This window comes from Moschus berezovskii, chromosome 7 (assembly GCF_049115385.1).
Source record: "Moschus berezovskii isolate FMDL1 chromosome 7, NW_MosBer_1.0, whole genome shotgun sequence".
Taxonomy (NCBI): Eukaryota; Metazoa; Chordata; class Mammalia; order Artiodactyla; family Moschidae; genus Moschus; species Moschus berezovskii.
In genome coordinates this window covers 73,323,837-73,341,266 of record NC_142466.1, presented here as the reverse complement: position 1 = coordinate 73,341,266, position 17,430 = coordinate 73,323,837, and positions in this window count along the sequence as shown.

Here is a 17,430-nt window from a genome sequence, read left to right as displayed (position 1 = left end):
TTTGGTCTCTAGGGATTCCTAGTTTTCCTCCAGGTTACCCAGGTTTAATCCCTGGGCAGGGAACTAAGTAAGATCTCTTTTCAGGACTGCTCAACTGCAGAGATCATTACATTCCTCTCCCTTTTTCCAACTTGTATTAATATTTAAAAAATTAATCTCAAGTCAAAGCACAGTCCTATTAAATTCCACCGTTGAGTGCATGACATTCATCTCTCCTGACTTTTCAGGGAATATGTCCTATTCAGTGCTCAGTGACAGAGCGCTGAGCATCTCCCATGTGCCATGAACTTTCTAGGACCTGAGAGAAACAGTGAACCAGAGACTTGAAGCAAAAGAAGAATGATGTAAGTCTTGTATTGCAGTAACTCCATAGATAGCACTGGTATTCACTGATGTAGAAAATATTGAGGAAGTCAGGATAGGGGGAGGGGAAAGCTAAGAGTTTCATTTGGGTGCTTTTGTATTTTAAGTTATCTATTTGACATACAAATGAACACATTTGTCTGGAGAAGTTCAAACTGAATTTATTGAGAGACACTGGAATTACACGCAGACAGAGTATGAAAAGATTCATGAAAAGATTCACAAGTGGCATTGAGGGCCTCTGACATTTCACAGTTACATGAAGGGGACTCAGCTAAGAAAACTTAGAAAGAGCATCAAGAATCTAAGATGAAAACCTGAATCTGGTGAGTAAGTTGTTCTGGACTCGCTGAGTCCAGATGATTTGAGAATTATCACTTAGAGTTTAGCATCTCTGTGGGCCTAACCCAGATTTCAGATGACGGGTAATAATATTATTCAAGTGTTTCAAGATTTTTCCTAAAATCTCATTAATCCAACAGGCATATTATAAATAATTTATAAGAATGGCTAATATTTGAGAGCTTAATTAGAAATTATAGTCCTTTACAATGCACACTCCAGGAGCAGAGAAAGAATTTAAGATGGTGGAATACAAATCATTCATTAAGAAATAAAGTAGGCCAAGCTGTAATTAACACAGCCAATTGAATACATTCCATAACTAATGACCTAGTCTAATAGCTAACCAGAGCAGTTACTCTATTTAGAAATGTATATGTAATCTTTACTTTTAAATCTGAGTTTAATGTTTAGATACTGCTCTACCTGACCAAATAATGCAAATTTTATCGTGCCTTGTAAGTAGCTGCTACTGCTAAGTCACTTCAGTCATGTCCGACTCTGTGTGACCCCATAGACGAAAGCCCACCAGGCTCCCCCATCCCTGGGATTCTCCAGGCAAGAACACTGGAGTGGGTTGCCATTTCCTTCTCCAATGTGTGAAAGTGAAAAGTGAAAAGTGAAAGTGAAGTCGCTCAGTCGTGTCCGACCCTTAGCGACCCCACGGACTGCAGCCTACCAGGCTCCTCCATCCATGGGATTTTCTAGGCAAGAGTCCTGGAGTGGCTTGCCATTGCCTTCTCCGCCTTGTAAGTAGAGAATAGAACTAAATAAATACTGTTCTCTGCTTATTTTAATTGATAAATTCCCAAAATTTTTGAAGCCTGACTAAAATGGAAGTTTTGTTTTATTTACATAGAATGAGTGTATCAACAGCAACAAATACATTTTATTTCTGTCATCAAACAAGATATTGCAGAAGGAAAGGAGAGGTCAAGATGACATAGCAGGAAGGCTATGAGCGTATCTCTTTTATGAACACACCAAAATGACAACTATTTACAGAGAACCTCTTAGTGAGAACAACCTGAAGACTAGCAGAAATAAATGATGTAAAGAAAAGCTACAATGAAATGGGTAAGAGGAGAAATCACTCGAACTGAAGTGAAAAAAGAATTTTTAAAAAATTATGACTGGTTAAGAGAACTCTGAGACAACACTGAGTCTACTAATATTCATATTAGCAATCCCAGAAGGAGAAAACTGAGAGAAAGAAACAAAGAATATTTTTGAAGACACACTAGCTAAAAACATTAAGTAAACTGACACCTGAATCCAATAAACACAGAAAGCTGGAAACATGATCAAGGCAAAGAGGGTTATACCAAGATACATTTTAATTAAAATGGCAAAAGTTAAGCATAAAGACAAAATATTAAAAGCAGTAAGGGAATGTGATGTTATAAATCAATTATCATCAATTAAATTTTCTTTAATTAAAAAAAAAGCAGTAAGGGAAGTCACAAGCTACATACAAGGGAACTCCCATTAGATTATCAACTGATCTATAAGCAAAAACTCTGCAAGCCAGTCCATGCCCCTCAAGTTCCCTGATAGAACAGGGACACTGGCTTTGGTGAGACCATTATCAACTCTGCCTGCATGACTCTGGGCTTAAGTGTCTCTGGCTTACACAACTTTCCTGTGTTCTCACCTGCCCTTCTGATCAGAAGGGTCCAGAAGATACTCTCCACAGCAAGTGGGGTTGTATCTCAGTTTCCTTCCCTGGGCCAGATGGAGAAGGACCACAATACCTCTACCATTTGGGAAGGGCCAAGAGCTACTACTCTCAGCCTTGGCTATGAATTAATCTCCCTTCCTGATCATAGCCACAGAACCCTCCATGTGTAGTACTAGTTTTGCTCTGGGGTTGATCAATACTGCATACTCACTTCTTGGCTTTTGCATTGCTGGTTACACAGCTTCCAGAGGCTTTTACCAGTCCTTCTGGCCAGATGCAGCCAGAGACAGTCTCCTCAGTAAGTGGGGCTATGACTCAGCTCCATACCAGTGTATGGGCAAACTAGGTTCCACGCTTGGCAAATTTCCTCCTTTGAAGATTTGAAGCAGGCAGATCTGCATCCTAATGAGCTCTCTTGTCAGAGTCTACCACCAAGGTGGTTCTGCACATGAGCAAACCCACTTGTTGGGATTACTATTTGGGCACCACAGGTATAGACTCAGTCTGCCAAGATCCATGTACTGGTTGTTGCAAGCCCCTATTTCTCTTTTCTGTCACAGTCAGATTCCCAGTGGTTGAGCTCTGTAGACCCCTATAATTCCCATGGGGCAAGACCAGAGTAGAGAGAAAATGAAAGACAACCAAAGCAGTCGCTCAGTTGTGTCTGACTGTGACTCCATGGGCTGTAGCCCACCAGTCTCCTCTATCCATGGAATTCTCCAGGCAAGAATACTGGAGTGGGTTGTCGTTCCCTCATCCAGGGGATCTTCCCTCACTGGGGATTGAACCTCATCTGTTGCATCTCCTGCATTGGCAGGCAGGCTCTTTACCAATTAAGCCACCAAGGAAACTCAGGGTAGGGACTCCCACAAAGCAACCCACAGTGCTGGGGGTGCTGGTTGTCTCCCCGGGCTCTCTTTTCCCACTAGAGGAACAATAGGTTCAGGGTAGATCTCCGTGTGTGGTGCTGCCCTGTTCTGTGAGAAGGGCAATGCAGTCAGTGTTCCTCTTAACTTTCTAATGCTATCTGTCTTGCTCTCTGTGGTGCAGGGGGCTTTCAGTCTGTTTCTCATGTTCTAGGATTCTCTCAGTCTTATCTTGTTCATAAATAGTTGTTAATTGCTCTTCTTGCAACGGGGAGAGGAGTCAGGAACAACCTTTATCTCCATCCTGGTGATGTCATTCCTGGAAGTTATTAAAGATAATTTTCCAAAAAGGAGAAAATCATGGCTCTCATAAACATCTGAAATAAATGCTTAAAGGTTGTTTAACTCATTAATTAAATGAAGGAATCAAGTAGAATACACAAATAGAGATAGAACAGTTTTGTTTTTTAAATAAGGAGGCTGTCCCTTCAGACATTTCATTTGCATGTCTAGAGGCAAGAATTATTCTGCATTGGTGACATTTAACCTACAACTTGCAGAGTTGTAAAATAGCTCCTATAGAGTCAGCTTTAGATTACCCAGAAAGTTGTCCTATGCAGACAATGCACACTTTCCACTGAGGCACACACTTTCCCTACACAGCCCACACCTCAGGAATGCTCAGGAGTGAACCTAATTAGGATGCCATGTGGAATCCGCTGCCCTGCCTCTCCTCCTGTATCCCTTGGCTGAAGTGTCAGCAGGTGGCCGGTGCAGCAGTGAGCAGGTGTGATATTGAGTAGGTCTTGTCTGCCTGCCCACCATGCTTTAAAGAGGACAGGCTGGTGCCTGCAGGGTATGAATCCTTCCACAGAGACCCTCCAAAATCTGTGAGAAGCTCCTGGGGTCCCTTCACATGACAGATGTTTGAACAATTCCAGATGGCACATAAGAAGAGTTTCTGCTTGGAGGTCTGGTCACTGATATGGAAGAAAATTCTAATTCTTTCAGATATCAATCTCTCAAAAGAAGGCACCATACAGTTTCTCCCAGCATAACATCCTCATGCTGAATAAAGAAAACTACAGATGGGACTTCAGCGTGCAGAGAATATTAGCAGCAATATACCAATGCAAATGCATGATACAGCTATAAACTGCAAATGATGAGGTATAAAATATTCATATCCACGCAGATCACACAATGACCTCAGAATGAGGAGTCCTTCATTCCCCCAAGGTTTTATCACCAATGTCTAGGTCATGTGTTCAGAAGACATAGGATTTTTTTTAAAAAATCAGAATTATTAACACATATGTTCTGGGGGTGATGGGGGCATCAGTGTTAAAATTGTGCTTTACTTACCCTCTTCAGTACTGAGTTGCTAATCATTCTGTTAATAATGTTAAAACCAAGAAATAAAGGGGATTCATGAGAGAATGCCCTTTATCTGGATACCTATAGTTTTTCTGGAAGAAAATAAAATTATGTGTTTTGCTGATGGCTAGGAAAATATCAGAAATCATTCCAACAGAAAGGCTTTGTTCTAAATAAGCAGTGCCTTGTGACGAGGAAATTGATTACACAAACCTATGTTTAAATGATTTTAAACTCAATTATGTAAATAAGCCTAAGTCAATAATATGAGGTCTAGTAATGTAACGTGACCATTCCCTTGATGGTGGTCAGAGTCACAGACACATGGACACAATTCTGTTTGCAAGAGAAAATGGTTATTATGAACCCTATTTTACAGACCAAATTTAAAATGTAAATTCCCTCCTGGTGAGTGTGCGACTGAGTCAGAGGGAAAGGAAGCAAATCAGCTTTCACCTGTTTTTGAGAAAAAAAAAAGAATGAATTGGCATAAGTCAGGAAACAAAGGACAGGAAATACTTTTACAGTATTTTGTGGATGGGCAGCTTAGCATTACCAAGCACCTGCTGTGCACTGCCTCTAATTCTCTGACTTATGCAATCATTGATCTATCAAAAAAGATGCAGGTAGTCCAGAAGGGAGATAACTTTCTCTCTTTCAGAGGAGACATGAACCTTCAAAATCAACAGTAACACAAAGTTCTGAAGACTCTTTGCAGAACAGATGACAGTAAGAAAATGACTCCATGTATTTTGAAAGAAAGTAGATGAAAAAAGATGGAAATGATTATCAGAGTTTCTCAGCCTTTTTGGTCTGCCTTCTGGTTCTTCCCCCACATTTCTGTCCATCGTGCTGTGCTACATTTACCATCATTTCAGGTGGTTTCCATGTCTCTTTAGTGATGTTATTATCATGTGGATTCTCAGTAGCTTGAGAACTTGAGAAAAAGATTCTTCCAAATCATGTCCTGGCACCCCCACATTGGACATTTCAGGAATCACTCAGCTTCCTGGGGTCTTTACAGTCAATGACCTGGGCCATACATTTTTGAATGCATAGAATTATTAATAATTTTAAAAACTATACTGCTGTGATGCCTTGAATTCACACTATACCTTACTGTATTTGTCTGCATACTTAGCTCAGTTGGAAAGCATCTACTGATTCTACCTACTACAATGAATTATAATTGCCTCTTTCTGTGTCTATGTACAGTTCTTTACAAACTAAACTTCCACTAAATACGAATTATTAAGATATGTGCTTGAGGGTATAAAATAATGAATTCTACTGCATATGCCCTGCTCATCCACCTTTAAACATATTCTTCAAAGAGCACATGAAGTGATAGAATAAACCAGGAATAACTCTAATACATAATTTGTGCTAGATCAGATGCCAGATGATATTAAATAACAGGTGATGTTAAAAACCAGAAATATAACAAAATTAAACCTAACATAGGAAATGTATTTTCCTAATTCATAGGAAAATATCATTCTTCAATGTTAGTAGTAGAGCACTTTTGTCAATATCACAAAGTGTCAGAAACCAGGAGAAACAGAGCAGGTGTTTGCAGGAGGACCACTGACCTAGTCCAACCACAAAACACACTAGAATGCATGTTTCCTAAATCGTAGTGTAAGGACTCTGATGAACTGCTCTTCTCGGAAAAAACAAAAGCAAAATACCAATCAGACATTTGAATTGAACTATTTTTGAGCTCTGAAAATTAATCAAGCCACAGAACAATCACCTATGCAACAGAAACTACTAAACCTTTGTACCATGATTATATTTGGAGTATTTGGTGGCTCAGTGGTAAAGAATCTGCCTGTCAGTGCAGGAGATGCAGGTTCAGTCCCTGGGTCAGGAAGATCCCCTGGAGAAGGAAATAGCAACCCAATCCAGTATTCTTGCCTGGGAAGTCCATGGGCAGAGGAGCCTGGTGGACTATATTCCATGGGGTTGCAAAAGAGTCAAACATGACTTAGCAACTAAAACAGCTCCCCTTCTCCCCCACCCAGACCCAGCTCAGTGGCATAATAGTCATTGAGAGTCACACAGCCAGTGGTGAGGACAGACTTATTTTGGAGGTTCATTTAAAACTACACTTCATTTTCAAATACACTGTCAAAATTTTCTCTAAATGTCCAGCTTTATAGAACATTTCTATTTCCAGGCTTTTTCAACCGTTTTCTTAAACACAGAGCTCAGATCAAAAGGGAGAAGGAAGCAGAGGCTATGTCCTATCCCTAGTGTATTCCAAAAAGCATAGTCAATTTTAGGGACATTGCAGCTGCCTAGGTCTATTATTTCAGTTGGGACAAACAAAAACCTAGCTGGGATTTTTAAAGGAAGATCTGGAAAAGAAGATAATCATAAGGACTATTAAAATATTCACATATTTCTGAGTATCTAAAAAGCTGAGTACATGTACAATACTGTGTTCATGCCCAGCAGAGACCTGGGAAAGGATAAGAAACCAATCATTCAACCCGGAGACACTGCACAAGCAGGAAATGAAAGCTAAGGCTGCCTTGTAAACCACTTGAAATTTGAAGGTAATCCTTCTCATGTCGATACCCTTGGCAAAGAATGGAAGACGTACAAATACAGAATTTAAGGAAGTCTTATAGCTCTTTGGCTAACCAATAAATAACACTAAGCATCAGTGGCCCCTAGGAATTCAAGCTTCATATAAAAACAAAAACTTCTTTAAAAAAATGTGAGAAGAGAACTTAGAGGCCACACACTCCTGGGAATATAGAATCAATATAATTAGTTCAGAAAAATACCTAGATAAATAAGCAACAATGAGAAAAACAAAAACAATAACAACAGAAATCTTTTGACAGTAAGAAATTCATGGAAGAATAAAGGGTTTGATTCCAGACTTGTTACAATATATTATCTGTAAGGTTCAGTTTCAGCAAAAATTACAAAACATGCAAAGAAAGTGGATAAATAGAAGAGAAAAATCTTCTGATATGACCTAGTTGTTGGAATTAGCAAACAAAAGTATACAATTGGCTATTACAAATACATCCAAAAACTGTAAACCAAGCAAATTGCATCTAAATAATTGAAAGTACGAAAATAATATCTCACTTAATTGAGAAATCAGTAAGGACATAGAAATTATAAATAAGAACTAAAAGAAATTCCCTGTACAGTTACAAATTCACCAGAAAAATTTTATAATCAATTTAAACTGGAAGAAGAAAGAATAATTAAACATGAAGATAGATTAAGTGAGATTATTTAATCTAAGGAGCTGAGAAGAAGCAAGAATGAGTAAAAATGAAACGAGTCTCAAAGAGATGTGGGCATACTCTTAAGTACACCAACACATGCATAATAAGAATTCCAGCAAGAGAAAAGAAAGAAAAAGTACAGAAAAAATTATTGAAGAAATAATGGCTGAAAAAACACATCAAATATGATCTAAAATATCTACACATGCAGGAAACTAAACAACCTCCAAAGAGAATAAATTCAAAAAGTTTTACACATCGACCTAGACTAGTCAAATTTATTTGTCCCTAATTGTTTATTAAAGGTTTTTAATGATAGCTGACAATGTCTTTGTCAGATAATTCTAACACCTCTGCCACCTTGGTCTTGGGATTTACTCATTGCTTTTTCTCATTTAGTTTGGGATCTTCCCTCATTCTTGGTATGATGAGTGATTTTCTACTGAAATGGAACATTTGGGGTATTATATTTATAAGAATCTTCATCTTTAAACCTCCTGTTTTAGCTCACTTATTTTCACACTGGTCCTGTAGAGGAAGTGGAGAATACCAGCTTAATTCTGCCAGGTCAAGCAGGAGTACTTCCACTCTGCCTGCTTGACCCTGGTGAGGGATCTTTGTTACTCCTAGGCAGTGTTCTTGCCTAGAAAATCCCAGGGATGGGGGAGCCTGATGAGCTGCCATCTATGGGGTTGCACAGAGTCAGACATGACTGAAGCAACTTAGCAGCAGCAGCAGGCAGGGTTAGGGGTTTTGACTCTCCAGTTGGGTCTCTAAGATACCTCCCTTGCTTGGACAGGTAGAAGTATCTTGTGACTTCTCTCCCTATGGCCTCAACAACACTGCTGGGAGCAGGCAGTATCCTTGTTGACAAAGGCTGGTAGGGAAAGTACTGACTATCCACCAGGCCTCTTTTGCCATCAGCCCTGTAGGGGCATCTTATGACTGCAGGATGGAGGTAAAAATTCACTCTCCTTAGAGTCTTCCATGATACCGGCTGTTTGGGAAAGAAAGTGCTGATGGTATAGTCAAACTTTTCTGACACTAAGCTGGTGGGGAGCGTGAACTTGGGTAATTCATTATGGCTTTGCGAGGGTAGAAGTCTAGGATCTCCACTTGACTTTTAGTAGTTTGAAAATAAGACTACAAGTTTTTCAGTGGTGTTGCCTGAAGTAGAGAAGCTCCTGTCTAAACTTTTTGTGTCTTGTGGACTGCCCCTTCCTGTGTCCTGTGGCTAGAGAGAGGACATTTGGGTGGGGGTATGTTTTAATTGTGGTAATAAAAAGCACAATATAAAGTGTCCTGTGATTCAGATTCAGTAGTTTTAAGTATATCCACCTTGTAAAACAGATCTCTGAACATTTATCTCTTATAAAACTGAAACTCTATACTCATGAAAAAATTCCCTGTTCCCCTCTCCCTCAGTCCATGGTAACTACCATTATAATTTCTGTTTCTATCAATTTAAATACTTTTGTTTCTCATATACATGGAAATATACAGCAGTTATTTTTTTGTGACCGGCTTATATGACTTAGCATCATGTCCTCAAGATTCATCCATCTTGTAATATATGACAACATTTTTCAATGATACTAAATTTTTGAAAAGATCAAGTTTTAACTAGATTATGTAAGAAAGAACAGAGAATACTCAAACAAATATAATTGGAAATGAAAAAAGGGACATTACAACCAATGCTGAAGAAATGAAAAGGGATGAATACTAGAAATACTATAGAATACTATGAAAAGTTGTATGCTAATAAATCGGATAACCTAGAAAAAATGGAAAATTTTCTAGAAGTTCACAATTTACCAAGACTGAGTCATGAAAAGCTAGAAATTTTACACAGACCAATAACTAGTAAGGAGATTAAATCATTAATCAAAAACCATTCAACAATGAAAAGCTCAAGACCATATGGCTTCACTGGAGAATCCCACCAAACAATTAAAGAAGAATTACCACTAATCTTCTGAAATTCCTTCCAAAAAATTGAACAGGATGGAGCATTTCCAAGCTCAATCCAAGAGAGCAGAATTACCATGATACCAAAGCCAGATAAAGAAAACTACAAGAAAAGAAAATTATAGACCAATAACCCTGATGAATGTCAATGCAAAAACCCTTAACAAACTGCTAGTAACCTGACTATGCCGAAGCCTTTGACTGTGTGGATCACAATAAACTGGAAAATTCTGAAAGAGACAGAAATACCAGGCCACCTGACCTGCCTCTTGAGAAACCTATATGCAGGTCAGGAAGCAACAGTTAGAATGGGACATGGAACAACAGACTGGTTCCAAATAGGAAAAGGAGTACATCAAAGCTGTATATTGTCACCCTGCTTATTTAACTTATATGCAGAGTACATCATGGGAAACGCTGGGCTGGAGGAAGCAGAAGCTGGAATCAAGATTGCCAGGAGAAATATCAACAACCTCAGATTTGCAGATGACACCACCCTTATGGCAGAAAGTGAAAAGGAACTAAAAATCCTCTTGATGAAAGTGAAAGAGGAGAGTGAAGAAGTTGGCTTGAAGCTCAACATTCAGAAAACTAAGATCATGGCATCTGGTCCCATCACTTCATGGCAAATAGATGAGGAAACAATGGAAACCATGACAGACTTTATTTTTTGGGCTCCAAAATCACTGCAGATGCTGATTGCAGCCATGAAATTAAAAGACACTTACTCCTTGGAAGAAAAGTTATTTAACCTAGACAGCACATTAAAAAGCAGAGACGTTACTTTGCCAACAAAGGTCCATCTAGTCAAGGCTATGGTTTTTCCAGTGGTCATGTATGGATGTGAGAGTTGAACTGTGAAGAAAGCTGATCGCCGAAGAGTTGATGGTTTTGAACTGTGGTGCTGGAGAAGACTCTTGAGAGTCCCTTGGACTGCAAGGAGGTCCAACCAGTCCATCTTAAAGGAGATCAGTCCTGGGTGTTCATTGGAAGGATTGATGCTAAAGCTGAAACTCCAATACTTTGGCCACCTCATGCGAAGAATTGACTCATTGGAAAAGACCCTGATGCTTGGAGGGATTGGACGCAGGAGGAGAAGGGGACGACAGAGAATGAGATGGCTGGATGGCATCACTGACTCGATGATATGAGTTTGGGTGAACTCCAGGAGTTGGTGATGGACAGGGAGGCCTGGCGTGCTGCGGTTCATGGGGTTGCAAATAGTCGGACACGACTGAATGACTGAACTGAACTGATATGTAATTACCATGTTAATAATATTAACAGTTCATTTGAATATTAACAGACTCACCATCTTATTGACATATGTTATTCATTCTTTTTAAAAATCCACACTGGTTTAGTCACACATTTAACTCTTTATGCACTTCTTTCCTTCTTGAGTCTCACACCTTACAGTTGCTAGGAATGCCTTCTTCATGCTTGTCTTACACCCTTCGTTGCCATTCAGTATGGAAGCCAATGGCCAGGAGGCAGGAGATAGAGGCAGGCCCCAGGCTAAACAGTTTCTTCCCTGTGGACAAAAACTCCATGACAGCAGAAACTCCACAAAAGCAGAATGATGGAGGAGGCTGAGTCTTCCAGAAATAGAAGACCATATATTCCTCATTTTCAAACTCAAGGATATCTCCCTGACTATACATGTACAGAAAGGCTCCTTGGAGGTCAAAAAGGGAAGGGGCATCATTTCATAGTAAATGATGTCAACTACTCATAAGCCGCCTCCCTGGAATCCATATTGGCTAAGAGATGAGCACAAAAAGAGGTTCCTGAGATAAACCAAATATGGCCTCAGGAACAGACAAATCAAAATGATTGGCTAAAGGAAACTCAGAAGAAATGCCCAATAAAAGTGATTTAAACTACTTTGAGAGCTCAACTCTCTCTTTCTCTGAGTCTGCCCATATGTTTATCCACATGTACTACACTCTTTTTTCCTCCTAATAAATACTTTACTTCTTTCACTGCTTTCTTTGTAGGAATTCTTTTTCTGCAAAGTCCAAAGGCCAGGGCCTTGTCACTGACCACTAGTTTAGTGGCTAGGATTTGGAGCTCTCACCACTATGGCCTGGCCTCAATCTCTGCCTGAGAACCAAAGCCATGCTTCAAGCCACTGTAGGCTGAGGCCATCTGACATCAGCCACATGTGGTTATTTAAATTAACAATAATTAGCATTAAACAAAATTAAAATTTAGTTCCTAAGTTAAAGTGTTTTTAGATAAATCAGGTCCTGCTGCTTACCTCTTATAAAGTCAAACTCATAAATGCTTCTGGTAGAAAGAAGAGTTGTTCTTGATCAGAATGCCAGCAATCTGAGGAGATGGTGGATTCAGTGTCCTCAATAATCTACCTCTGAAGAGTCTGCTTAGCCATCAACATTTTGAAGGAAAGGTCGGAAGTAATCTCAGTTAATCACTGAGATAGGGGGCCAGAGTCATCGCCATCCCCCACTGTATACAGGCTTGTAGAATTCTTATGATCTTCCTCTAAATGTCTTGTTCACAGAGTTTGGTCACAGAGCTTGTTTTGGAGATTACTGAAGGGGAAGCTAAGGAAGAGACCCAGTCATCTGTAAATTACTTATTCTTCATTCCTAGTTCTTCTAATCTACAGAAAGAACAAGGCAAGGTATTGTGTGATTAAAAGACTTAAAAGATGTGCACAGGCCAGAGATATGTAGGACATAGAGGTGCCTAGTTAAAAGTTAGTTACTATATAGCTTTGCTAAAGTGGCAAGGAAAACAGCTTCCTGCTGAGGGTGGTTTCCTGGCAAGGGGTGGTTTCCTGGGAAGGGCTGCTTTCAAGAGTAACCATATTCCATATGTTCAAGAGCCACACGTGGCTGGTAACTACTTTTCTATCCTCATAGAAATTTCTACTGGGCAGTGAAATCAATTAAAATTTCATTAATGAGACTCTAAATGAGACAGACTTGCTCATCTTTTTGTTTATCCAAAATATCTTTACTTTGCCCCTCCTTTTTCAAAATCTTCTGAGTATAGAAATCTAGATTGAATGCCTACGTTTGCGTACAAGAGAGTGGCTGGTGCTTGAGTAATCATGCAGCTTAGAAATATGATCCTCATGTCAGCCCCCACGTGGTGGTGGGGGGGGATGCAGATTAGGGCCCAGTCCTCACGTGTCCTCACTCCTGTCACTGCATTTCTCCTGATGTGGAGCACCATACCTGTACTTCTATTACTTCTCAAGACTCAATAGGTGTGTAAGTACGTGCTCTGTCACTTCAGTCATGTCTGGCTCTTTGTGACACTATGGACTGTAGCCCACCAGGCTGCTCTGTCCAGGGGATTTTCCAAACAAGAATACCAGAGTGGGCTGCCGTGCCCTCCTCCAGGGGATTTTCCTGACACAGGTATCAAACCCTGGGTCTCTTACATCTTCTACATTGGCTGGCGGGTTCTTTACCACGAGTGCCATCTGGGAAGCTCAGACTTAGTAGGTATAACGCCCAAATGTTTCCAGCATGGAAAATGGCAAATAACTAGTTACTTTCAGTTGATGCAGTTTTCCCACAGGGTTTAAAATCTTTGAATCAACAACTCATATTGAAAAAATAGCCAAATAATGATTTAAATTTCCATTTCAGACTCCTTGATATATATGTGTGTGTATATATATATGTATATATAAAGCTCAAACTAACAATCAAAGCAGCCAAAGCAATAAATTATAAAAGCACCTACAGTGTGCAATGGGCTGCACTAAGCCTTTTACATAGGTTAGTTAGCTTTTTGCTAGCCCATAATTAGCCTGAAACTGTTAGGTAGGAAGTTAGGCATGAGCAACCAGGGGTGGCCTAGCTGAAAAGGATGCAAGCTGATCTCTAAAATCTCAACCCAGATACACCCCTTTGGGGCCCAAGAGAGTTCATAGACATGCTACAAAATAACCACAGAGACTTTTACAATTCCAGAGCATGTACCCTAGGCACACAGTGGATACAAAATAACCACAGGGGCTTCTCCAACTCAGGCACATGCATTCTTGATGCACAACTGTGTCTGTCCTCAAGTGAATTTAGGGAGCCCAGAGCTCATTAAGGGTTCATAAATATTCTATACAGTATATACCTCTGATTATTATAATAGACTGGATTATGGGAAAGACATGCACAATAGAACCTGTTGTTATGTAACTTGCAACTGTCGATCAAAACTGTCAGTCCACACCCGGCTAGATGAATATGTAAAAACCCTGTCTTGAAAGGCCTCTTGCTCACCTTTCCAGTGCCAGTGCCTTTCTTGGCTTGGCCCATCTCTCCCTTGAGGTGTTCCTTTTGTCCCTGCCTCAATAAACTTGTTTTTGCAACAAGTAAGACCTCAGATTCTTCTTTGTATCCTTACCAAGAACCAAGGTCCACAGAGAGGAACCCTTCAAACTTCACTCTCCCCAAATCCACTAACAAAATTGGGATAATTACTTTAAATTGATTACCTTAAAATATTCTTTCCAATCTTGTCTCCAAAGTGCTCAGACAATCCTATCTTCCCACAGTATACATGAGAAACATTTTCATATGTACCTTATTGTTTTTATTTGGGTTTCCAATAATTTACTAAATGGAAAGAGAACTCCTTGAGGGTAGCTAATTTCATGTCTTAGAGAAAAGCAAGACATGATGGAACATCACGTTGCTGACAGAAAGCAAGGATCGTTTTAAAAAAATGTCTGGAAGAATGATGGAGTCAGGGGACTCGATACAGTTGGATCAGCCAAGAGAGAATACCAATTATCATAGTAATTACAGGTCTTTGAAACAAGTTGAGACTGTAAGATCCATTAAATGAAAGTTTGATATTATGGAGATAAAATATATCTGTTTTTCTGAAATTATTGTACAAATAATTCTAATTAGGGTTAGAATAAAAATCAATAATTTTTCTCCTTAATTTAGTTGTTCTCTGTATTTAAGAAATTTTTATAGGCTTATGTGTAGCAGTAGGAAAGGCTGAATAAATGGAATTATGATAAGTTTTCTTAAAAAGTAATTTCTGCCCCCAAAACAGAGGTTCTAAAATTCACACAAATTAACTAAATAGATATCAGGTCAAACAGCATGGCAAGATAATTAATTCATAATCTCTTCACAGATCCTGAAAGATAAAGCCAATGCACATCCTGGCCAAGAATCCTTGGCTGGCAGATGAAAGCTTCCACCCTGGCTTGTTTGAGAGAATGTATTTTTATTTTAGGTGAAGCAAATTGTTAAATCCCCTAGAAGGTATGAGCATATGTTTTGCTGTAAACTTCAGCAAAGCAGATACATTGAAAACAAGACAAAAGAATATAAACCCCATTATCAATGGTTTTGTAATGGATTGGGTGTAAATGTTACCAAAATTTTCAAAACACTTCTTAATTTGAGTATTCTTTTTTTCTGGTTTTAAGGTTAATTTAAAAATTTAGGAGAAACTGACAGATTAAACATTCTAACTAATAAAATACTTAAGGTAATTTGATGATGGCTTTAGTCAGCTTGGTTTTATTTATAAAGCAATTTTTAAAGTAATTTTATTTATAAAACTAATATTTACAAACTAATTTATGTACTGCGTATTTGTGTATATGGTGTTCAGAAAAATTCTACTTGATGGATTCATATGTGGTTAAAATATTGAGAATTAAAGAAAACACCAGCATTTTCCATACACATAAAACATTCTGTTCTGTTCTGTTCAGTCGGTCAGTCGTGTCCGACGCTTTGCAACCCCGTGGACTGTAGCCTAGCAGGCTTCTCCATCTATGGGATTCTCCAGGCAAGAATACAGGAGTGGGTTACCATTTCCTTCTCCAGGGGATCTTCCCGACCCAGGGATCGAACCCGGGTCTCCCGCATTGGAGGCAGACACGTTAACCTCTGAGCCACCAGGGAAACATTAAAAACACAAATCTGACACCAGTAAGTCATGTGTGTGTGTGTGTGACTATGCAAGTGTGTTTTTAGGCTGAATAGTTTGAATTTTGTATTTTTAGACATATAAATCATATCTTCAAACAAAAGAGAAATCTAGCCATGGACTATATTTACTTGCTGTAGAAAATGAGAGCAAGTCAACTGTTGGAAGTGTCAAAACCTGCATTCTACTGTCCATCAGTAATTTATTATCTGTGTGATACTTATCTGAGCAATGAAAGCCCTTGTGCTGCAGGTTTTCTGATCTGTAAAGAAGATAATTATAAATATTTTACGCTATTGATTGGTTTTAAGAATTAAAGTCAAAGAGTAGTGATACAAAGTACTACATTCAGCTATAGATGCTCCATGTTAAGAAATTTCTTAAGTCTTGGTAGATTATAAGACTTCACTTTTCAAATCTAAAGGCAGGTTTAGATCTGAGAATTTACAAAGTCAATGATAAACTCTGAATCCAGCATCTCATCCTCCTGTAACAGAGAAAAACAAATCCAGCTCTGTATTAGATCTGTTCCTTTGTGCTCTGTTGGCTGTGCTTTAATCACTGGCTCTGCATCTTTTGTAAAAAGATGCTTCCTATAGCCTGAAATACACAGGATAGCATATATTCTCATGGTTCTGACCTTAAAGAATATAACACTTATCCATTTATATAGAGATAAAAAGTTGCAGAGTAGAGAATAATATTTGTATTGCTAGAGGTTTAAAGGAACATCATAACCTGACCTACATAAGGAGTTTCAAGAACAAAGGATTCTGACACCAAGAAGTTTGCAATAACTAACCATGCCCCTCCTTCAACTTGCCTTTAAAAATGCTTTCCTGAAACCCTTCAGGGATCTGGGTTTTTTTGGGGGGATGGGGGGTGGGGTGGGGGGTGGGAATGAGCCACCCATCTTCTTGCATGACCTTGCAATAAACCTCTCTCTGCTCCAGAACTTTGGTTTGTTTGGTCTTACTGGGCATTGGACACACAATCTTCTATTTAGTAATACTTAACGACAGAGAATGAGCTGGCTGGATGGCATCACCGACTCTGTGGGCATGAGTTTGAGTGAACTCCGGGAGTTGGTGATGGACAGGGAGGCCTGGAGTGCTGTGATTCGTGGTGTCGCGGAGAGTCGGACACGACTGAGCGACTGAACTGAACTGAACTGAACACTGGGTGGGGAAAGACCCCTGGAAGACGGCATGGCAACCCACTCCAATGTTCTTGCCTGGAGAATCTCATGGACAGAGGAACCTGGCAGGCTACAGTCCATGGGGTAAGAAAGAGTCAGGCACGCCTGAGCGACTAAGCAGAGCACAGCACACAACACAAATAATGATAAAATAAATGGAATATGCATCATTTTTCAGTCACAATCAAAGGTTGGCGAATGTATTGCATTACGAGTAATTTTGAAACAGAAGTTTCATAGTAAGTAGCAATTCAGCTTATTTCCCCAGCAATGTGATCTATGTATGATAAATCCTGCCATACACCTCAGTACACATACCTATCTTCCTAAAACAAAACCCATACTTGTACTTAAATTAAACCACATACTAAAGACTGATGTTCTGATGAAATTTGCAGCAGAAACTAGCAGAAGCTGCACCCATGAAAATTTGTA